The 25715-nt window shown below is 36.7% G+C and overlaps 1 long non-coding RNA gene, 1 other non-coding gene and 1 pseudogene across 5 annotated transcripts; 1 reads left to right on the top strand and 2 right to left on the bottom strand.

Moving 5' to 3' along the window:
- Positions 1-3200: 3200 nt before the first annotated feature.
- Positions 3201-3307, bottom strand: LOC112174993. The gene has a single exon (XR_002926293.1). It is a non-coding gene; the product is annotated as a small nucleolar RNA R71 (small nucleolar RNA).
- Positions 3308-13641: 10334 nt separating this feature from the next.
- LOC112171546 lies at positions 13642-14398 on the top strand (annotated as a pseudogene).
- Positions 14399-14525: 127 nt separating this feature from the next.
- Positions 14526-24900, bottom strand: LOC112168965. Of its 4 annotated transcripts, none has more exons than XR_005802084.1 (5): positions 23978-24900; positions 23831-23893; positions 22711-22880; positions 20435-20519; positions 14526-14708 (listed from the first exon to the last, which is right to left on the bottom strand). It is a non-coding gene; the product is annotated as an uncharacterized LOC112168965 (long non-coding RNA). The 4 variants fall into 4 exon arrangements; XR_002924476.2 differs by lacking the exon at positions 14526-14708 and adding an exon at positions 18808-19149; XR_005802085.1 differs by lacking the exon at positions 14526-14708 and adding an exon at positions 19157-19869.
- Positions 24901-25715: the final 815 nt, after the last annotated feature.

The raw sequence follows: 25715 nt of genomic DNA, 5'->3' as shown, positions 1-25715 counted from the left end.
TACAAAATGAGACCAATTCCAAGAGTCACCGTGAAATTCCATCGCCAACACAGAAAACAACCATGTCACCCTCTTCGACACCGTGTCTTTAAACCGCCAAACCACGTGCAAGGTAAACTTCCGTTATATTGACAATAAGAAACCACTGATAATACTACTTGTAGTCCTTGGGAATAACGCCAAAACAATGGCTCATCAATCAATCTAATCCAGGAGTCACCGTACCTCTTTGTAGCTGTTCTGAAGAAAAATATTACCCCCTTCAACACCATGATCCAAAGCCACCAAACCATGTGCAGGAGCTCTTCTCTAGAACCTTGACCACAAAAAGATCTAGAAATTCCATGGAATTGATACCATAAACTAGGGCTCGTCAACGGGCCGGGCAGGGCATTCATAGCGGGCTTGGGTTGGGCTTTATAGTAAATCAAAGGATCCAAGCCCGTCCATATAAAGCGGGCCTTGTGGGCTTTTGCGGGACGGGCCTTGTGGGCTGTATTTATAAAAAATATTTAAAGACACTAATTTTTTTATAAATCTATATTTATATATCATACATTCCAAAGAGCAACCTCTACCAATTCAAAGAAAATGAGAAAACCGAACGTTGGATGTGATTATTACAATAAATTATGCGTGTGGTTAAAAATTTAGTAAATTTCACCATAGTTTCGAACCCGATCAGATTGGTCAACCGTAATCATTTGTATGTTTCTTGGTTGACCGACGGCGTGAAGACTGCGAAACGTGCTTTTTTTTTTACATCATGTTTGTAAATATTTCATCGATGAATGTGTGTGGACATAAGATAAAATTTTCAATTTTAATTACAAATTTGCCTCTTAAAGTTGCATAACTTATTCATTGCATTTAAATTGTTGAGGTTCATTCTAAAGCAAACATGAAGTGGAAAATGAATTTGGAGAAACCAACCACTTGATAAGAGCATATTTATGCGATATTAATAGCGTTAATCTCCGTACTTTCTTTGTTAGTTTAGTGTACTTTCTCTTTATTTACGTTGTTTATTTGTTTTGTAGGTATCTTTGAGCAAAGAAGGAGAAAAGAAGTAAAAGAGGGATTGAAAAGCAAAATCGGGAAATCTGCCTGTGCAGATCAGTTAACTTCGACAGAGCACTGAGACCAGCTCAGAAGATCCAGAGGATGATCTTTATATTGATGGATAGCCTCATATGTCTAGTTTCTGAATCTTTTTACGGCTCATCAATATCATTTTTCTAGAGGAAGTTATGGCCGATTTAGTACAAGAGGTCAGGCTGGGCGTGAATCTGAGGTTGGACGGGAATTTATGTTTCGAGGCCCAAATCACACCAAGAAACCCGATGACGAGTTTGTGCTTCATATTCCGACTTATGATGGACAAATGGCACGATGTGAATGGTTAGAATAAGTCATCAAGTTCAAGAGCCAATAGGCTCCACCTAAGTACGTTTAGGTTTTGGATTTCCTAACCTCTAAGCATATAAAAGGAGATCAATCTGCAGCAGCTAGGGCTCTCTCTTCTTCTTCCTCCCTTTTTCATTATTTTGTGTTTTTGATTCCAATTATGTGTAACTAAATTTCCAGTAGTTAGGGGGCAGTTGAAGCCTCTAGACATGATCCATAACATGCTTTGATATTCAATTTGTTTTCCAATTAATAAAGTTGAGGTTTTGTTTTCCAATTTTTCATTGATGAATTCTATGTTTTTGTGCTTTGGAGGCCTACTTAGTATCCATGCTAGGGTTCTAATACTTTGATTGTTTGATGCCTGGATCGATAGTTGGATTCCTCAAATTGTCTAGAGAAGTAATTGGTAGTTTTCACTAGCAAGTAAACAAAACCCTAGGTTTAGCAAGGCTCTAAGTTATTTGCGATGCCTAGTGATTGCTCAAACTCTTTTCAAACTTAATGATCTCTGCATGTTTAATCTAATAAGCGTACCTTTAGGTTGCATTGCTTGGGAATAGTTTAGGTGTAGAGCACTTCCTGCCTAGCGTACAAAGTAAGAAAGAGTAATAGGTTGTGTTCAAGCGTACCGAACCAATCTAAGTGTCTTCAACTAAGTTAATTGGTAGAAAATTGGACAAAGTGTGTTGTGTGTGATTGTTGGGGGTGGATACTTCCTTCCTAGCTAGTTTCATCATCTTGATATCAACCAATCTCAAATCTGTCTCAGTTTCGTTTCTCCTTCTGTCCTCTGTTTTCACGTATTTTACTTTCATAGTAAACGAAATCCAAAAATTCCCAAATTTTTTTTGCTAAATGCCTTGTGTGTCTAGTACGTCTCTGTAAATTTTCATATTTTTCTGGGTTGTTTTAGTTAGGTTTTTAGTTTATTTTTCGACTGCTGTTCTGCAGGAGCTGCAGTCACGTTTTTGTGACTTTTGTTGAAGCAGTTAGTTTAACTTAATCCTCTGCGGAAGACTCTTATTTCTCTATACTACGATTGACATATTTGCAGGAAAATAAGGAAAATCAATAGCTTTAAATTTAGCTATCAATTTTTGGCGCCGTGTCGCTGGGGATTACTTTTATTCTAATTGCTTCTACTAGTTTATTTAATTTGATTTTTGTTTTAGTTTCTTACTTAGTTTTTCTTTGTTTGTGTTTTTAGGTGTATGCTTACTCATAGAACTGCTCAAGGCAATCTTACCCCCTTGGATTCAGAGATAGAACGCACTTGCAAGTCGAATAGGAAGCAAACGAAGGGAACTAGTTTGCCAATTCACGACACAACGGCGGGTTCTACTTCCTCACAAGGGGAGGAGGAGGAGAACACACCACCAAACTCACTTGCACATTCAATTCACGAGGACAAAGAGGAATCCCCAAGACACGACATGGCATTGAAGGATGCTTTTGTTCCGACAGCTTCAGAATCCCCCTCATGCATAGCTTACACACCACAGGGCAATCAAGCCTTCTCCATTCCTGTGCAGCTCCTTAACTCGTTGCCTAAGTACTATGACATACCATCTAAGGATCCTAATGTTCACATTAGGGAATTCTTAGATATTTGCAAGTTGCAAACCATTCAGAACATCCAACCAGAAGGACTCAGGTTACTTCTATTTCCCTTTTATTTAAAAGATGATGCAGAACGTTGGTTGTACTCGTTACCTGCAGGTATCAACACAACTTGGGATGAAATGGTTAAGAAGTTTTTGAAACAATATTTCCCCGCTCAATTGACAAAATGACTAAGGAGGGAGATTCAAAACTTCACTCAAAAGGATGGAGATACACTATCTGAGGCATGGGAGGAATTTCAGGAGTTGCAGAGGAAGTGTCCCCATCACAACTTTAGTCTAAATGACCTTGTCCAATTTTTCTATGATGGATTGGACATAGCTAATAGGGGCAGCGTTGATTCTGCGTGTGGAAGGACTTCCTTCCTAGCTAGTTTCATCATCTTGATATCAACCAATCTCAAATCTGTCTCAGTTTCGTTTCTCCTTTTGTCCTCTGTTTTCACGTATTTTACTTTCATAGTAAACGAAATCCAAAAATTCCCAAATTTTGTGTGCTGGACGCCTTGTGTGTCTAGTACGTTTCTGTAAAATTTCATATTTTTCTGGGTTGTTTTAGTTAGGTTTTTATTTGTTTTTCGACTGTTGTTCTGTAGGAGCTGCAGTCACGTTTTTGTGACTTTTGTTGAAGCACTTAGTTTAACTTAATCCTCTGCGGGAGACCCTTATTTCTCTATACTACGATTGACACATTTGCAGGAGAATAAGGAAAATCAATAGCTTTAAATTTAGCTATCACCGCTCGATAGAGAGATTGTAATGTTTTATGGTGGTTGTAAAAATTTCAGCCAATTTAGTTCTCGTTTCGAATTCGATCAACTAGGCCAAACTTAGTTACAGTATATATCATATACTCTAAAGAGCAACCTCTATCAATTCAAAGAAAATGGAAAAACCAACCATTGGATTTGATTATTACAATAAATTATGAGTGTGGTAAAAAATTTAGCCAATTTCACCATATTTTCGAATCCGATCGAATTGGTCAACCGTCGTCACTTGTATGTCTTCTTAGTTGACAGATGGCATGACGACCGCGAAATGTGCTTATTTTTTCACGTCATGTCTATAAATATTCCATAGATGGATGTGCGTGAACATAAGATAAATACTTCAATTTTAATTACAAAGACGTTGGTCTATACCAATTTGCCTCATAAAGTTGTATTGACTTATACATTGCATTTAAATTGTTGAGGTTCATTCTAAAACAACCATGAAATGGAAAATGAATTCGAAGAAACCAACCGCTTGATGGAGAGATTGTAATGTTTTATGGTGGTTGTAGAAAATCCAGCCAATTTGGTTCTCATTTCTAATTTGATCAGCTAGGTCAAACTTAGTTACTCTTATAAACCTATATTTATATATCATACACTCCAAAGGGCAACCTCTATCAATTCAAATGAAATGGAAAAACTGACCGTTGGATGAGATTATTATAATAAATTATAAGTGTGGTAAAAATTTAGCTAATTTCACCCTATTTTCAAATCCGATCGAATCGGTCAACCGTAGTCATGACATGTAGAATATATATGCACATATTCTATATAGAAGCACATATTCTATACTTCTATATAGATAAAATTCTTCAGAAACTAGACACATGGGGCTTTCAGTGCATATAGGGTACAGGCGTACAGCTCCTAATTCTATCCAAGCAGTTCCCAGTAATTCAGCGAAGTTCGGTTCTAGACATGAACTTGTAAATGATGTTGCAGATTTTCGTCTAAGTAAAACTGCCTTCACTTAAATTGCTATAACTCCTCCTAGAAAAGTCGGAATCGCAAACCGTAAAATTTCTTAGAAACTAGACACATGGGGCTTTCCGTGCATATAGGGTACAGCTCTTAATTCTATATGAGAAGTTCCCAGTAATTCAGCTAAGTTAGGTGTTCTGCACAACAGTTTATGTGTTGCAGATTCTCGTTCAAGCTGAACTGTCTTCACTTAAATTGCCATAACTCCTTCTAGAAAAGCCGGAATCACAAATAGTAAAATTTCCCAGAAACTAAACACATGGAGCTTTATGTGCATATAGAGTACAACTCTTAATTCCATCCGACCAGTTCCCAGTAATTCAGTGAAGTTAGGTGTTCTGCACAACAGTTTCTGTGTTGCAGATGCTTGTTCAAGCTGAATTGCCTTCACTTAAATTGCCATAACTCTTTCTAGAAAAGTCAGAATAATAAACTGTAAAATTCTTCAGATATTTCTTTCTACCATACTATTGTATTTCCCGTGCATATAGGGTACAGCTCCTAATTCCATCAGAGCAGTTTCCTGTAATTCAGCGAAGTTAGGTGTTCTGCACAACAGCTTCTGTGTTATTTATATAATATTTTTTGTTTGTGGCCTTTTACGGGCCGGGCCTAACGGGCTTTTGGCGGGTCGGGTTTCAAACCCCTAAACCAAGCCCGGCCCTCTACCCACGGGGCTGGGCCTATGGCGGGCTTTTTAACTGGCCAGGCCGGGCTTTTGGCCCTCCGGGCAGGTGGGCCTCCATCGGCCTACTTGATCTGCGGGCTTTTTGATGAGGCCTACCATAAACCTAACACCATTATAATACTAGGACCCTAAACCCTAACTTGACAGAGAAGGGACTGAAACAACCCAAATTACACCTAATAAGGAAACAAAATAGTAAAACTACATAATACATATAGGAAGCCCACCAGCAGAAGCCCAAAGGCTGAAGACAGGAGAATACATAATACATATGCAATTAATACTAGCATAATACATAATACATATGCAATTAATATATATATATATATATATATATATAGGATTTTTCTCTGGTGTGGACGTCCGTACCGAAATTTTGGTACGGATTTCAGGTTTTCACCCACTTTCCGATCACATATTTTGATCTTAACCGTTCAGTTTTTAGGTCCTCATGTATAGATCATCTCTACAAAATTTCAGCCAATTTGGTGATCGTTAAGGCATCCAAAACTGCAATTTACACAAACAAACCGAATCTGTCGAACCGGAACCGTTCATGTACATTGTTATAATTCCCAGTTTTGGATGCCTTAACGATCACCAAATTGGCTGAAATTTTGCAGAATTGATCTCTACATTAGGACCTAAAACTGAACGGTTAAGATGTGAATTTTGCCATTTTTGGATTTCGGAAAAAAGAGGAAAGAAACATACCAATTTTGATCCCGCTCGAAGCAAACCCTAGCTAGGAGAGCGGCCACCAAAAGATTTTGACTTAGCTACTAATAGACTAGACACAAGAGTACTAGACCATATATGCATGTCTAATTAATGTACAATTGAAGTGTGTGCAGTTTGGAGCTGACATATAACAACAACACAATAATTCTTGCGTCAACCGTACAACACTGATTAATTTCTTGTACTATTTGGGGGGGGGGGGGGGTAAAATTTTGCCATTTTTGGATTTTCTAAAAAAGGAGAAAGAAGCATGCCAATTTTGATCCCGCTCGGAGCAAACCCTAGCTAGGAGAGCGGCCACCAAAAGATTTTGACTTAGCTACTAATAGACTAGACACAAGAGTACTAGACCATATATGCATGTCTAATTAATGTACAATTGAAGTGTGTGCAGTTTGGAGCTGACATATAACAACAACACAATAATTCTTGCGTAGGGTCAACCGTACAACACTGATTAATTTCTTGTACTATTTGGGGGGGGGGGGGGTAAAATTTTGCCATTTTTGGATTTTCTAAAAAGGAGAAAGAAGCATGCCAATTTTGATCCTGCTCGGAGCAAACCCTAGCTAGGAGAGCGGCCACCAAAAGATTTTGACTTAGCTACTAATAGACTAGACACAAGAGTACTAGACCATAGATGTCTAATTAATGTACAATTGAAGTGTGTGCAGTTTGGAGCTGACATATAACAACGCGTAGGGTCAGCCGTACAACACTGGTTAATTTCTTGTACTATTGGTTCCTTGGCCAGGCTGTCTCCTCTTGTGCGGAAGAATTCCAAATATTTCTTATTTTCTTTTGAGTAAGGCCGGATTGAATTGCCTAGAAGCATCCTGATTGCTGGGCTGATGCTACTGCATGTGGTGATTATCTAGCTGTGAGACTATATATAGTGTTATTAGTACAGCATGCAGCTGCCTTATTGTTACAGATTGTATAATTTTTGCCAGTGCTGGCTGGCTGAAATTCAGTTTCTTTGATAGTCCACTAAGATGCATCTCAACTTTCGGCTGATGTCCCTCTCTCTACCAGAGCAACTATAGAAGCTCTATCCCATCAGTGCTGCAAGATATCATCTCCGCTAAAATTTTTGAAAGTCCATTTTCCAATCTCACCCAGATCTACGTACACTGCCAACAATAGCGTAATTCCTTCCAATAGCTTTCAAGATCAAACCACTTGATCTGTGTTGGGCGGGGCGACATAAATGAGTTTAATAAACAAATTAACCTACCCGACCGTAAAAAGTTAGGCACGGTCCATTAATAGAGCCAATCAGCCAATTGCCCATGTATATCGACAAGAAAAAATAATATATGGAAAAAGCCGGGGGAGTTATTTCGTGCAACAGGATTTTGTTGAATAGTAAATGCATCTATCTGATGGTTGGAGGCATTGAAAGCTCATCTTAAATGTTGGAACCTAAAAGATCGGTGCAACCGTGTAAGCAAGCTATACATATAGAGAGGGATTCCTTACTTTTCAATCACAAACAGAGTCAGACTGACGCATGGACATGAGTTCACGTCGTCTCTTCTTCATCCCTCTCGCTCGGTGGTTCTGAAAAGTGAAACCAGTATATGACATTCTTGCCTTCAGTCCTTCCAAATTGTCGCGCCACACAGTCACTCGCCGGATTTGTTGTGCCGTCGGTGTTTTAAATCCATATACATATAGCTCTTCTAGGTCCCGTAGCTACCTCTATGGTTGGATTCCATCGGGAACTTCGCGGCTGAGCGCCAGAGGCGGGTTGGTGATCAATATAGCAATGACCACCGCAACTTCTGCCTTGCTCAGACGACGCCCGACCAACCACTGTATGAATATACACTAATTGTTTTACTGCATGTATATTTATGTATTGTATATATAATGATATATCATGTCAACTTCTTGAAATTTAAAATTTAAAGAATTTTTATTACCGTCCTGTATATGCATATACAGGAATGGAGGAAAGAGCAGCATGTATATATAATATATTGTATATTGTATATATAATTTTTATTATATTGTATAGATAATGTATATGCATATGCATGTACGTGCCCCTGATGAAGGTGGTCGAATTTGGTCATGTTGAAAGTAGGGCAAAGCTTTGGAGTGAATGCTACTTCTGCAGCGGGCTCAAAAATATAGTGCAGGGCCGGCTCTTATGCTGTGCAAGAAGAGCGACAGCACAGCACAGGGCACCAGATTGAGGGCCGCAAATTTTTTTTTTAAGGCTTTATGTTTATATAATTAAATATAAAAAATTTAAAATAATATGAAATAGGAAAATTTTACAATGTGTTAACATATGACATCCATACAATTTCCTTAAAAGTGGTAAAATGAGTCATCAAAATAGTAATATTAGTCTTCAAAGTAGTAACATGAGTTCTTAAAGAGGTAAATTTTCTTAGTTACCATATGAGTCTTCAAAATAGTAATATTAATCCTTAAAGTGGAAACATGAGTCCTTAAATGGTAAATTTTCTTAGTTTACCATATGAGTCCTGAAAATAGTAATATTAGTCCTCAAAGTGATAACATGAGTCATTATAAGGGTAAAAATAGTTGATGTATGAGAAATGTTAACATACCATAGTTTTACCCTATGAAATATGGCCTTTTTTCTGCGTTAGATCTCTCCCTTGAATTCTCAACCGACCTCAACAATTTCTTTTATCCTTTTTCATTCCTAATTGCTCTAAAAAAATCTCAAACTCTATTCTGTCTTTGACTCCCACTTCAAGACTTCAAGTGAACTGGGTCTAGGGACTTAGAAGCAAAATTATTTAATAGTTCACTTAAATTGGGAGTCTAAGAAAGAACTACATCTATACTAATTTGGGATTTTGTTATTAATTAAGAATATGAGATTACTAAGCTCTAGCAAAATGAATCTCCTATTCTTATCAGTAATCCATAAACCCTAGTGGCGGTGACTATTGCTATATTGATCACCAACCAACCTCTTCCCGATGGAATCCAACCCTAGAGTAGCTACGGGTACTGGAAGAGCTATATGGACATGGATGAAAGACACTGACAGCACAACAAATCTAGCGAGCTACTGTCTTTTCTACTGGTTTCAGAACCGCGTACTGAGCTAGAGAGAGGAAGAAGAGACGACGGTGAACTCATGTCCATTTCTCTGTCTCACTCTAAGGAACAACTGTAAGACTACAATAGACTTTATCATTAGTTTACATCTAGTCATCAACAACTTACCAATTTATGCAGAATAAGTAATTGGAGAATCTTGAGACTTTAATTCTAGATACTTTATTTATGGTGTATCTACGTAAATAATATAGGAATCTATTATGACTTGGTTATTAAGTTTACCTAGGATTTTTACATGAAGCCTGGAGACCAACTATATATGGATCGAGTTTGTTTCTATATTATTATTTTAATGCGATTTCCTTTTAATGCGAGGATACCAAAATTTGGGTTGTATATTTCTGCGCGACGAACGAAGGAAGATGGTCTCAAAGTCATTGCTTGACTCTTTCATAAATCCATGTACCAAGGAGAAGGGCAGAGAAGCAAAGTTCCCTTGACCCGGGCAATCCGTTGCTTCTAGTGAAAGTGTAAAACCCAAGAAGCTTGGGGCGCGGTCCTAATTGCAATCGAGACTCGCTCCGGACTGAGATAAAAAAAATTTGTTTACCTCATATTTTAAAATTTTCATACTATTTTCGTTGTTGTCATATTAACTCAATACTCAATATTGTAGTAGAAATCTGACCTTACGTTTGAGAATAAGTTTGGTGAATTCCATGACATGGAAGCCGTTACCGGATTTTATTTTTTGTTTTTGACCAAGCAAATAATGCTGCAACTAAGGTAATTTTTGCTAAAATTGTGGTATATGATCATAGAAGCTTGAAATAAGCAACAATGGCCAAGAAACAAAACCCTAACCTAAGGATGACGAAGCTCAGAGAGAGAGAATAGAGAGAAGCTAATGATATTTGATACTGAGGAATTTTACAAAATGATCTCAACTGCACTAACAAAGCAGAAACTAGCTATTTATAGTAGACGGGAAAAAACAGAATTAGCAAACTAATTAGGCTTAATTGACCTGGATTCTTCTAAACAGCTCACAGGATCATGACACGTGGAAGACATGAAACGGTCACGATTGAAGACACATGCAGGCGATGCAGCTCACTAATTATGGTCAAAGAAACGCTGAGTCATGGTTCTGGTGTGAGAGAATTGGCAGTGAAGAAGTCCACAAGTCCACACCAAGTCCACGTGCAGCTGTGTTGCTCGAGCTGTTAACCAAAGAATTATGATTCGTACTAGCTACATTGGTAACCAGCTATATTATTGAGCTTAACACTAGCCTTGTCAGCTTTGTTGTCACCTTTGCTTGCATCATTTGCCTCATTTGCAGCATTCAGCACATTATTATTAAGCACCATCTTAACAATTTTTAGTTTCAGGATGTAATTGAGCAGGTACGTCAACTGCATATTTTTTATGATTATGTGTTGCTGCACAAGCTTATGGATATCTGGACATACACTTCATATATATACATATATGTGTTTGTGTGTGTGTCTTGGTATATCTTGCAGGTGATGGATATAGATTCATCATTTCAATAAACCCTTTAAAGTGTAGATAGGACTACTTCTCCAATCATGTCCATTGACTTGATCGTTTCTGGAGGTCTATTTGATTGTTTGGATACCAGGATTCTTGTTTTTATTGGTTTTCTATATGGAATACGTATAGGCATTGCTTTTGTTGTTATTATATTTGATGCTCATCATCCTTACAGAAGCTGACAAATTTAAAGGGTGCTTAATAGTATGAAATGAGTATAGCATGGGGACCTAGTCTGAGGCCCTAAATATATAGTATCTATTTTGGGTTTCATGAAAAACATGATCGAATTGTCAAATGATTCTATTGTTGTGTCTATTATTGGCTTAAATCACTTGTTTTCAGTAAATTAGTTTAACTGGTTTCAACTACTAGACCAACATTTAGTACAAATAGAGCAAATAGTTATGCAATATCTGTTATAGAATCGTCAAATTGCATGACCATTGTTTTGTGCCTATATATAGCAAGTGTAGAAAGGCTCAATGCTTGCAAAGCATGAAGGATCGATATCAGTGTCCTTGAACTGAATTCTCACTAACAATCTCCAAGTAACTTGTACAGAAACTTATTTGCTTTTATGCATTCTATTCTCAATATTTCCTGGTTTTAAGAGTAATTTTTTGAAGCTTGATCAAATTTCATTTTTAGTATTTTATTTTATTTTATTATTCTTGGATAGTATAAGACTTATCTTTTGATACAATTGCTGAATCAATGACGAGGGTCAATATAAGTCAATTTTTGTATGCCCGGTTTGTGCCAAGATTTCAATTACTTTGATTCTTTTAGTGCCTATCGGTGTCACTACATTCAACTGTTACCCGGTCAATGACCGTGGCTGTTATTTGCACGAATAAAAAATTGTCGTTTAGAAAAGGTTGCTTTTGACCAATTTGAAGATAACAAAGCAGTGTTGATAAGAAACAAAATTTTACGATGGGATAATTCTTTTAATTACTTTTTTTTTCCCCCGCATTGGTGATTGTAATCTTGTGCTCACCTCTACTGCATACTTGATGGTTGTTTGGATGCTTTTAAAGCTGGCTTCATATATGTATTGATTCATATAGATATAGCCTTGATACATTTCAAAGGTGATGCACTGAATGTCGATATATGTTCAAGGGAAGGTAAATTGTTTAAGCTTTGATCAAGCTATGTGGCATGTATAGCTACTATAGTTTACATGATTGTTGGCTGCCATTAAAGTTTTGTTTTGTATCTCTATTAGTATTCAGTGTATATCAGGTTTGGAATATTGGTTATTTCTAAGGATGTTCTACTCTTTGGTGTTACTACCATGTAAGGACTTGCCTTTTTGGACAATGAGCATTTTGCCTTTTCTTTTAGGGAAAAAAATACAAACAGTACCCAACCTATAGCCGACTCCAAATTTCTGTACCCAACTTTCCAAAACTATCAATGGTACCCAGGTTATTTAGCGCGACCCAACATCCATACACGCCGTCTATAACGGTGTTAATTGTTATGCTAGGTGGCATAATTTCAGGGATATTTTAGTCCTTCCATGCCTTAATCTTAGTGTTTAATTTTTATTAGTATTTTTCTTTAACTGAATTTTTTTTATTAGTTATGTATTTACTTATAAAGGAATATCAGCCCTTCATTTCCACCCACTCTAAGATCCTACGGCTAGAAAAATAAAACCATAATTTTTGGCTTTCTAATCCATTTTCTCTTTCTTTGCCAAAAGAAATCCATTTCTCTTCATTTTCTCTATCCCTTCTGAAACCAGAAGCCTACCTCTCTGTCATAACCACCGCCACCTTCATCATTAAAATCTCTTTACAACCCCAGAAGAAAAGAAGAGGTATCCCCACAGATGCATTCATAATTCTATTGGAAATTTTATCTTGATTAATTCATCAACTAGGCATAAGAAGAACTGAACAAATTTTGGTGGTCAAATACTAGATTAATTAAAACTTAGGATTAAATTATGCTTACTACCTTGTACTTTCAAGGGTTTATTAGTTTAGTCCTTACACTTCAAATTTAATCAGAAAAGTCCTTGCACTCTCCAATTTCATCAAATCGATCCAATCCGTCACTATTCCGTCAATTTTAGCGGTTAAAATGCTAACGTGTGACCTTCTCACAGGGAAAATTCCTAAACTCCCCATCACTAGGCAGCCCGCCGACGCGTTAGTGTTGTGAATGCAGATGGGTAGTTTGTCAATTTTCCCGAAAATTGACGGAGTGGTGACGGATTGGATTGATTTGATGAAATTGGAGAGTGCAAGGACTTTTCTGATTAAATTAGAAGTGCAGGTACTAAACTGATGAACCCGTGAAAGTATAGGATAGTAAGCAGAATTTAGTCCTAAAACTTATGAGCTTGAACAGAGATTTATTGAATTTGACTTTTTTTTTTGTGGGATTCATGAAGCTGCAAAAACTACCAATCTATATGATCCAAATTCCAAATTCCACAAACATCTAATCCAAATTCTTTGCACCAACTAAGAAGAAACAAGGAGAAGATTTGGGAAAACCAGAAATTGAGCCCGAAAAAAAAACAAAAAAAAAACAAAAAAACCCGCACAACTGCCTTCTTCTTTTTCGATGACCTCGTTGCAGTCTCCAGCCTCTTTCAGCCGACTTTTACACCATTCTCTTCCTCGAGAGCAACACACTCATATAAGTTTTCTTATCTATCACCCACAATATACAACAAGTCGGGAAGAGAGAGAGAGAGAGAGAGAGAGAGAGAGAGAGAGAGAGAGAGAGAGAGAGAGAGAGAGAGAGAGAGAGAGAGAGAGAACAAATCGGGAAGATAGAGAGAGAGGAAGAGAGCAAAGGGACTCAAGAATAGGGCTAGGTAAGCCTAGTTTTCATTGTATGGCCTACACAATTGACTTCCGTTGCCTAGACGCAGGCTTCAGCGGCAAAACCTACAAGCGCAAGCGGAACCCTAAAGCCGCCGCCGCCGACGAAGATGCCACCATGGAAATCGACGCCCCCTACCCACCTCAGGCGAAGCGATCCGTGGTGTCCTCCTCGGATAATCCGGACAAACCAGTCTTCGGCCGGCCGAGCTACGACGGCGTGATCGCATGGAAGGTCTCCGAGCGAAAGTGGAAGCAACCGCTGAAGCAGAGGTAGTCGGCAGTTCAGGTGAGCCAGAAGGGGACGACGTTCGAGGAGAGGGAGAAGAACAAGTCGGTGAAGAAGGTGTACAAGGAGAGAATGGCGGAGCTAAAGGGGGAGATTAAAAGGAACAAGGAGGAGAAGAGGAGGAAGAGGGAGGAGAGGGAGAAGAAGAAGGAGAATATTTTCAAGACTGGGACCAACCTGCAGATTATTTCCAACCCCAAGACGATTAAGAGGATTTTGAAAACCAAGGCCAGGAATCAACTCAAGCCTGTTCCGGAGGAGATGATCAAGAGGAACAATAAGTAAATGACGCAAATACCCATCAAATGCGCCACGTGGCACACGGCTTAACGCCTTCATGGACAACAGGTACATATGTTGGGTCGGCCGAGATATTTGAGGTACCATTATGTCACGCCCCTGATTTTACACACATGAAAATCGATATATATAATCTCATAATTACATATGCGTGAACGTTCAGCATCAATACAAAATACCTAGAAATATTTTCCCTTTTAACCCAGGTACATATTGATGCCCTGAACCCACTATGTCAATATTGACCCGCTCCACAGAGTCATATATTACAATGCTTACGAATTAAATTGTCAACAACAAAATAAAACATAAATGCTGCTTAGAGTAACTATACAACGGAAGTCCTTATCAACGGTAAAGTCACAAAAATAGCTTCCTACTGTAAAGCTGAAAAGACGCCACCTCAGCTTCAGCCATGATTACCCTGACCTGCAGGATTAACCGTTACACCATTCCATTGAATAGTGCACCGGGTTGCCACACAACAAATCCAGTAAGCTTATGAAGCTCGTATGAGTAAACTCAAAACCACAAAGCAAAACACATTTCTTAAGTCACCACAACCTAAACAACGATAATCACACATCTCACACCTACAACCATCCATTCCATATCCTTCCATATTGTGCTTACATAAGTCAATTGGTGACTAAAGTCTCATGCTCAGAACCTCAATCCTAGCATCCAATTACACAAATTTCGGTCAAACAAGACTTCCTCAAGCAATGTTTGACGTCATCCTAACGCACTACGGCGAATTCCAAATCACACTCATTCCCTCCCCCCTAGGAGCTTTTGTCATCAACATGACATCAAAAGTGAAAATCAATGAATCACCTTCTTATCCTCACCACAGAGTACAATTCATCACCACTATAGCTCTTAAGATAAATCAAACCATCAATCAATACAATCAAGAAGAAACAAAACAATCACATCTCAAAACAAGCAAAACAATTCATAGTAACACATGCATATAATTTAGTTCAGGAGTTCACATTAAGTCAAGCAATTTAATCATAGTAATCATCGTAATCCCACACTCTGACGTCTGTAGATAGTCCCGACCATCACAGCAGTCTTCTCGATTATTTGTTAACTTAATAACAATTCAGCTCCGTTACTGAGCAGTCATCACACTGGTCATCACACAGATTCTACCGGTCATCACGCAGATATTTATCATCCTACTGATCATCACACAGATAGTGATCATCCAACTAATCATCACACAGATATCGCTGGTCATCACATAGATAGCGATCATCACATAGATTCACGCAGATATCGTCAGTCATCACACAGATAGCGATCATCAAACTAATCATCACACAATTATTCCTACACAAGCTACACAGATATTTCTACACAAGCTTTACATGACAATCATCATAAAGATTCATCATACTGATGTCATCGATTCATCACACAAATATTTCTACACAAGCTACACAGATATTTCTACACAAGCTTTACATGACAATTATCACAAAGATTCATCATACTAATGTCATCGATTCATCACACATATATTCCTACACAAGCTGCACAGATATTCCTACACAAGCTCTACATGGCAATCATCACAAAGATTCATCATACTGTTTTCAACGGTTCATTACACAGATATTCCTACACAAGATTTACATGGCAATCATCACAAAGATTCATCAATACATATATAATCAAGTAAATATATATATGTACGTAGTCATTCACTCAGGAATACCACTGATACCAACTATAGTCATAGTTAACCTAATAACTCCAAGATAATAGGGTAATCTCGCTCATAACAAATATCGATCATGCTCATAACAAATATCGATCTTGCTCATAACAAATATCGATCCTGCTTATAACAAATATCGTGATATTTACTCACCTTTGAATCCCGCCGCGTCTTCACACGAGAACCAAAACAAGCACAATCACCGAAATCCGTTCAACAAGCACCTGAACACATAGAGTCTTGATTCAATGCACGAATCACAAAGTGATTAAAGTTCGAAACCCCCGTTTTGAACCCAAATCCCAAAAGTAACGCCAATTGAGGCGAAACTATATCCGAGACCTCCCTAAGTCTCCAGAACACTTCTAAGATCGATATGTCCAAACCACAAGTCGATCGGAAGCTCGAATCCCCACGGATCAAATAAATCAACCGGTATGAAACCGTAAAAATCATAACAAATCCATTCGAACTCCAAAATTTGCATATTATATATCGAAACGCTCGTATTAACGAGTAGAACATATATAATACCAAAAAAGTTCCCTACATGGCCGGAAAACCACCAGAACGCCGCCACAGGCGGTGCAGCACCGCCGCCGGCCAAAACTCATTATTTCCCAAAACTCCCAACATAAAAAAGTTTCATCTAAGCATGCTTGTGAATTTTCATAACTAGCTCAAAGTCAGAAAACAAGCATAAAGGATCGAAAACTACCTCACAAGCCTTGGATTACTGTTCAATCCAAGTTGAACCAAGTTTCACGTGAATCGATCCAAACAACCACTAAGGATCGATCAAGGAGGCTGCTCTGAACTCCCCAAGCTCTGTTTGAAGCCTCGCCGACGTCGGAGATCGGAGAACTGATCGGGTCCGAAATCCTCAAACTTCGCCGCCTTCTATCACCGCCTCCACTGAGAATCGCCGCAAGAGGATGCCAGAGGGACGACCGGAGCAAGGTGGCGAACCGATCTGGAGAGTTTCACCGGTAGAGGTCGCCAGAGTTGGCCTTAAAAGCGGGTTCGGGTCGGGTCAGACGCGGGTGAGGAGAGAGAACGGAGAGTTTCCGGTTTTGGAAACTTCCGAAAATAAAAATGGAAATTTCTGAAAACGGAAACCCTTATATATAGAACTTTTCAAATTTTCAAACGCTTATAACTTTCTCATACGAACTCTGATTGACGCATTCCACGAACTCGTATCGACGCGCTCTACAACTTTTGTGAAGGAAGTTTTAGAAGAATCCCAACGAATAAAAATCAACCTTTGCAATCCCCCTAAAACCATATTCTTCGAATAATTATTCGCCTGAAACACTTCCGCTCCATCCACGAGCCATGAAACAGTCCAATAATCACAATTTAGATTCCGGAAAATCCTAGGAAAATAAATACAAATTTCCGGGGCAACACACATTGTGATAGTTTTGGAAACTTGGGTATAGAAATTCGGAGTCGGCCATAGGTTGGTTACTGTTTGTATTTTTTTCCCCTTCTTTTAAGTAGAATATCTTCTCCTTCCTTTCTTGAACTTTGAGCTCCAGAACAGCATAACAAGTTAAGAGCATCTTATTGTTATGAACAATAGCTAGGAGTACACTGAAGCTATACTTGCTTTATTATATATTAAAATGCAGAAAACTATATTGTGATCACTATAGTTCTCTTTTGGTAGTTTACTCTCACACGATATTTATAGATGTGGTTCAAAACCACTTCCTTTAATATGTGTTGGTCTGTATCAGATTGATATGCACATAGTATTCATATTGGAAAATTGCTAGATATGCACATACTTGCAGTGATTTGTAGTAGATATTGGCTGTCAACATGCAGGTCACAATGAAGCTAACTTTCTAGTTAGTAGCCATTTGCTCGAGCAATCAAATACATGCCTTTTGGCATCACCTATTATTATTCCTCCTTAATCATATTCTGATTTTTGGGTATTGGAACAAGTCTTGTGCTCTTCTAAATATGTACAGAGGCTATTGTTTTGGGCTGCTAGCATTTTAATGACAAAAATATTTACATGCCAATTTGCTCACGTAATTGAGCTTCATGAGTATATGTGATTGTATGAACGATCAAGTAAAGAATTAAGGCTACTTTTGTGATATATCTATGCTATAAAGTTTTTATACAGAAACACAAAAGAGACATGGATAGAGATATGTCCTATTCAATTTCCGATGTGCGATAAATCAAGTTTAGCATATAAGTGTTAATGTCTGATTTCAGATTTTATCTTGTGAAGGAGAACTTGACTAAAATAATTCCTTGAAACAATTGAAAGATTTAGCAATAGAGGTATGTCCTATTCAATTTCCGCTGTGCGATAAATCAAGTTTAGCATATAGTACGTACATGTTGCACACAACAAACCGCTACTAGAAATTATTTTAGTCAAGGTCTCCTTCACAAGATAAAATCTGAAATCAGACATTAATGATTAAAATAACTTGACTAATGGCTTTTCTGTTTAAGTTTACAACAACAAATACTTTGGACTTTGGAGTAACAATTAATCTGCAAGAGGTATTGGTCTTGCGATTGTACGTACTGTATCAAATATATTTTCATCTCTATCCAAGTAATATATGGAACTAGGGCTCAACACTAGGTCGGTGAGGCCGCTCCTTTAGATCGCTTACGCTGATCAATAATTCTACTCACCATACTAAATATTACATAGATAGATTATGAACGAAGAGTGTCTATGGTTGTGTTCATAATATTTAACAGATAAATCACAGGTAATGAAAATTGTCTACTTGCAGCTGCACAACTGAGTAGTTGAGCACCAGAATATTTAACCTGCGGTTCTTACTGATCAGGTATACAACATTTTCTACATATGTGGTTCTTAGACTTAACTAGAAAATTCTCCAGCGCGATGCTGCGGGTTTAATTTTTTTTTTCCTCAAATCTTGATCTACATAATGTAATACAATTATAATTTTACATATTACAAAAATTGGTATTTCAATCGTAAAGAGAAAGATTCAGCTAGCTAACACCTGGTATTTTAAGCAAGCTAGTATCAAGTTTCTACAATGGGGGTTTAGCACTGATCTAATTCATTGGCAGACTCAAATGCATCTTCAACTAAAGTGGACTCATCTGCAGATCTATGGACTGTACACACAGAAAACCATTCACAGTTACCACTTAAATTTGTCCCTTTCCTACTTGCCAAAAAAAAAAAAAAAACTGACCAAATGTCAACAATATTTATCATCGAAACTTTGTTATCCAAAGTGCACCAAGCATATCTGAAGTTAGCCTAATTTAAATACTATGAAACTTTGTGATTCATAGAATTGGCTCTGATACACTCTTTGTTGCAGTTGTGTATTCTAACAGCTCAACTCCAATTCCATTGTAGATGTTTTGAAATAAGTTATGGGAGAGAAACAAAAAATAAAAACAAAAACAAAACAAAGGAAAAACAGTACTGCAAAACCATTTAACATGGTGATAAAAAAGTTTATATACCCGATAACATGTGAAACAGTTCGAAACAAACTAATCTAATTGTCTAAAAATTTAATAGTAATAAAAAAAAAAATCGATAGCAGACAACATCGCAACCACAATGACTTTCACTGTTTTCATCTTCCAATCCAAGAATTTTATCTTTGTAAATCCTTAATGTGCATATAATCTTCAAATAAACGTTACTTGAGATCGGTAAACACTAACAATCACCAATAAACAATAATGGATCCAAATTCCGAAACCTTGAAATAAAATGAATCATAAAGCAATCCCAAATTTGGATAGATGTAGAGAAAAACAATCGAAAAACTTTTATTTTATATTTATCATCAGAGCCCTGCTCGAAAGCAACAACATCTGTAAAAAATAAGCAAATTATGAAAACATTACAGCTATGATCAATGTTGGAGATGCACATATTCAGGCTACTCATATTAATAATCAAACGAACCAAAACAACAGCCTTAAAGAAGTTGATGAAAATCAGAAGATTAATATCAATTAGAAGCAAGAAAACAGGATCAAATGCTCAATCAATTTTCTATCAACTGATCGCTAAGTACTTTTTCCTATAGACCAATCCTTATTTCCAAGTACAGACCATAAAAACATGTAAAATGAATAAAAACTCCAAACTGCAGAAAAAGCCATAACATTTTCGGAGACTGAAACCTTTATACACTGTACAGATTTTGAATATATGTCAGAGAACCAAGAATAATAGACATATAAGACTATCTCCATCAAGAAAGAAGAGGTGCAGGACTTGAACCTAAGCGATTAGGTTTTGTTCCCAAATCCTAGCGGAGCTAGGTTCTCATAGGTTGGCTACATGGAGTAAATTTAGTTTTCCTTTGCAAAAATCATGAAATACACTTATTTTAGACACTCTCAAAGTAAATATAAATGGTTAGACACTCACTGTAATTAGGCTAATGTCCACAGTTCAAGAGCCTTGAGTTGAAAAGCGTACCCCAAAATAAACTGTGACCAAACAAAATGTCGACCTGTTGAGCACAAAAGACAAATAAGACTACAATCAGCATATAAAGATTTATAAAAACACAATTAATGCAATGAGCTTCATATATCTGATAATCCACCCAACAAAGACGTTTTCATGTTCAACAGCCTAAGCTATTGTTGTTTAACATCCAAGAAAAGAAATAACACACTCCTGGAACACAAATCTTCTGACAGATAAATCACTTGAAATAGGAACAGCAGTAAGAAGCAAAACCTGCAAGCAAAATCAATCACAACCCAACATGAAAAACAACATAATCAATTTTATATCTGCTATTACTCAAAATCTCACTCTCTATGATCAAGTATTAAATTTTGAAGCATGCAATCCTTGAGTTATCAAATACAGGACCCAGAAACAATTTCAATCAGAAAATTTGAGATTAAAAAACAACAAAAGAAGACGAAGACGAAAAAATAACAAAGCAGAAGCAGAAATTCCAGAAGTTTGCAAGGAAGTTCAAGCAAAGTTCGAAAAGTACAGAAAATCCATTGTTCTGATACTAAATAAAAGCTGCGTATTCAAAAAGAATTTTGCTGTAATTCCTTTATTCAAGTCTATTGTACAACAGTCTGTATGCTATTGTTCTGAGAGAGGGAGATAAGAGACTAAATCGTAATGGAGAAAAGCCAGGACAAATTTGTCATAAATGCAGTTTCCTGTCTTTAAGTGATTCCATATGAAAGCAAGCTAAGGTCAGACTTAGCAAGTTCAACCTTTTTAAGGAACCTATGGCAGAACCTATGTTCCTTCAAATCTACTACGGGAATTAAAATGAATGAGAAAGCAATCCATAAAGGTACAGGAAAACCATTGAACAACTTTTATTTTATATTTATCATCAAAGCCATGCTCCAAAGGAACAACATCTGTAAGAGTGTGTTTGGATAGAGTAATTTAAATTTCCACAGAAATTCTAAAATAATGGGAATTACAATTTAATGAATTTAAATTCCATTAATTGAGAATTCCATTGTTTGGATTTCATAAAGTAGAATTTTCAAAATGACAAGAATTATGAATTCTAGTGTATGGATTAATTTTTGTCAATGGAATTTAAATCGAATCAAATAAATAAACGATAAACTGATTGAAGAAATACCATAATCAATACTGCAATGAAAATGTAAAATCCAAATTTAAACTAGACCAACACATGTGCTAAAAATCCAAATTTACTTGCTAGGACTGTTTTTCTTGATCCCAATCGCGTGAGGGCTCTTTAACAAGAAATGTCTTATGATACCACTCTATTATTAAAGCAATCACAGATACGGTAGCACCAAAAATAATTTTCATTCTCTTTTTATTTTCCTCTTCTTCTATGGCACGCTTTCGTTTTAACCTCATTATAATATCACCAACACTCATTACAGCCATACCTGTTTAAACATTAAATGACCAAAGACACAGAGCAAATTACAAAGAAAGGTCAGAGAAAGGCAGGGGGTCCAAAACAAGATTCTACTTAGTATCTATCTTTTATAGTCTAACTATCACTACAACTGTTTTCATCCTGAAGGTGTGCACTTTAAGTCACGAGAGGTTGATGACAACTTAGGAAGAAGGATTTTCAAATCTATTGGATAGTTGAATTTGACAGAAAATAATTGGTATTCACTTCATTTTTGCTTTATCATACACATACATAAATAATTCATTAGTCATATACAAGGGTCAGGGCCAATTGGCTTCTGTTTGTAAATTCATTAGTTAGAAAATAATTAGTATAGAGGTAATTAACCGGCCACTAGTAATTTCAGTTTTTACTGTTCATACATGAATGACAAGAAGCCATTGCATCATCACGTACTCACAGGAATATGTCTTGTTAACTGGATGACTTTTTCTTCAAGTGTGTGTGTGTGTTAGCCTATAGGTACTAATAGTTGCTACCATTTTTTTCTTTTTCATTTTGAGTCTATATTTAAAGCACTAACCCTCATATAATCACAAGATTCAAAAAGCCTAATCTAGACCACATGAACTGCCTTCTGCTTCAATCTAAACCAATTTAATAAGTTATTACCATTTACCACTATCTATTTTGTTTCCCGGCTACATGTCAAAATGTTAAAAACTGAAATAGCTTTGCACTCAATATGAGAACACAAGTACATAATGAATACAATTCAGATCTTAAGTAAATATTGATGAACAGAATTACTAACCTCCTGTGGCCATTGAAACTCTTCTTCTCTATGCAATCTCCTTAGACACTCTCGTAATGGGGTTTGAGAATAATGTATGTGTGTATATAATGAATAGAGAAGGGACCTTCAGCCTTTATTTATAGGTATTGAACTTTGTTTCCTCCCATCAAAAATTTTACGTCCTAAACCTGTAAGGAAAACCATAGTCATGTACTTTATGGATTTATTCCATTAACAGATTCATATTCTTATACAACAATGATTAAATATATGAAACATAAACACTCCCCACTTACAATGTAGTAATCAAAACTCACAATAGTCATTTTCAGTATATGAAAGATATAGACAATGCTCAGTATCTGAAACATAAACACTCCCTACTTACAATGCAGTAATCAAAACTCACAATAGTCCTTTTCAGTATATGAAAGATATAGACAATACTCAGTAAATGAATCAAACTATAGCAAGCATTTTCAAGGTCCTGTCTTCCTGATCTGTGTACTCACAGAATATTCACATATCAATTTGTAAACATTAGCATACAGAAGTTCCTAATACAATCTATATTTCATGAAGTTCAACTATCTCTTCTCAACTTGGTTAAAGAACGATCTGTATATGCAAAGAAAGGAGAATACAACAATAAAAAATCTTACCGTTTTAATATACAAATATATGAGTATGAAAACAATAGAAAACAACCACTTCTCTATGTCTATTTTAGATTCTCAGCAATTAAATTTATGAGAATGAAAACAACAGAAAACAACCACTTCTTTATGTAATTATATGTGCTCAATTTGCTGATGCAGATATAGACGAAGATTTCCCGCTGATGAAGGAACTAAAAATAAAATAGATGGAGGCACATAAGCAGATGAAGATTTGCAATACCTAAGGCCTATCAAACTCTAGCAAAGCATACGTAAAGGAACTTAAAAGTGGAATATGACAAAATGGGAACCCGGTAGTTTACCTCAATTGTAACCTTATACATAAATTAGCTATTCTGTTTCTCGCAATGTATCAACAAGCAATCCAACAGACATATTAAACTTCAAAAGAACAAAGCACGGAAGACTAGAGAGGCAAAAGAATCAGACAGACAAAACAAAAGAACAAAAGGACTAACCTTTTCAGCGGTGGTAGAGAGGGTCCGCAGAAGAAAACTCAACGACAAGAACGATTGCAAAACCTAGCCATAATCAAAGTCCCATTGAAAAATTAAATTTCAATACATAAAACAATTATACATAAGAAGATATGGATTGGAACCCACCTTTTTAGCAGCAGAAGAAAACTCAGATATGAGAACAATCGCAAATTTTGGAGTCCAGGTCTTGCAAGTTTTGTGGCTTTATATAGAGTTGTTTTGGATCAAAACTTAGTGCGGCATGTTTTGATTTTGGCGCTTTGGAAAATGAGATTTCCGGCTGGGATGGAATTGAAGAATGACACCTACCTTGAGAGGAATTCAAGTCAGGAATCTGCGCCCTCAAATTCCACGATTTGTTTCTGTGGAAATTGCTAATTTCATGGGATAAGTATCCAAACGCTGGAAACAGTCCTAAGAAATTGGGAAATCCTTATTTTTGTTTAAATTCCCTCACTTTTTCCCCCATCCAAACACACTGTAAAGAAGTTGATGAAAATCAGAAGGAATATTTTCAAAGGTCAATTATGAAAACAGAAGATCAACACAAATTAGAAGCAAAAAAAAAAAAACAGGATGAAATGCTCAATCAATTTTCTATCAACCGATCACTATGTATCTTGATTTGGACAGACCAATCCTTAACCCTCCCAATCTAAACGTTGTGATATGCAAAACCCACAACACAACCCATGCATGCTTATTATTAAATCACCCACAAAACCCTGAATCAAAATGAACAATGACCCACAACAAAACCCATATTCGTTAAATCAGAGACAAAACCCTTAATCCAATGAACATAAAATTTAGATAAATTGAATCACACACAAAACCCTTAATCGAACGACCGTAAAATTTAGATTAAAAAACTTATCTCTTATCAACTGAACTCTCACTCTGTTTTCTCTCCTCTCACTATCAGATAGCGGCGATCTAACCAAAAATACCAACAATCCCTCACTCTTTGTCATCAAAAACAGAAGACGACGGAAAACTATAATTGACCAGCGAGAAACGCCAATTCAACGCATCCCAGGGCCGTAAATCTGAAGAACAATTAAGGGCAAAACCGTCATTTTACTGTTAAATGAACAGTGTGAAGTATGAACAGTCCACGGGCTTTAGCTCTGTGTATAATATAATAATTGTATCTAACTGAAATCTCAAGATCGAAAATAGGAAGGGATTGAATGTGTGTAAAAACTCCTTTTACATTACGTATGTGCATATGTTTCAATTGTTACTGTAAGTCCGCAGGAATCATCTTCAGTGTTGCAAAAGAGGAAGAACATGGGGACCGGCAATTACTCCGGTCAATTGGTGGAGCAGTCCTACTCGGCTACACCGACCTCGAAAGCACAACGAACAAACGCATCAGCTACACTAATATACACAAAGCTCTTGGACTATCACCACCACCATTACGATTACGGTACCTCTCATTATCAGGTTCTGTAATTTCTTCTTTTTTGTTCAAAGGCAGTTTAATATTTGGAAGGGTAAATAATTTTTTAATTTAGCAAAGTATTTTTTTATTTTCTTAAGTATTGTTACCCTTTTTTTACCTATTTACGTACCTTTTTTTCACCTATTTACGTATTTAATCTTCTAAATGGGATTGGGTCCCATTTAATCTTTTCCTTACTTATTTACAACCACCAAATGCCCAAGTAAAATATGATCCTATCTATTTCAGAATAGTGAAAAGATTACATAATTACAAAGAAGCAATCTCAACAAGTTTGTGTAACAAATCAATTGCAAAATTTTTATGGGGAAATATTTCTTTCCCAGCCTTTAGTTATCAGTAAAGATCATAGCTGTCATATCATCCTGTCTATTTCAGAATGGTAAGAACTAA

Source organism: Rosa chinensis, chromosome 6 (assembly GCF_002994745.2).
Source record: "Rosa chinensis cultivar Old Blush chromosome 6, RchiOBHm-V2, whole genome shotgun sequence".
Lineage (NCBI taxonomy): Eukaryota > Viridiplantae > Streptophyta > Magnoliopsida > Rosales > Rosaceae > Rosa > Rosa chinensis.
This window is presented reverse-complemented; position numbering and strand designations above follow the sequence as displayed.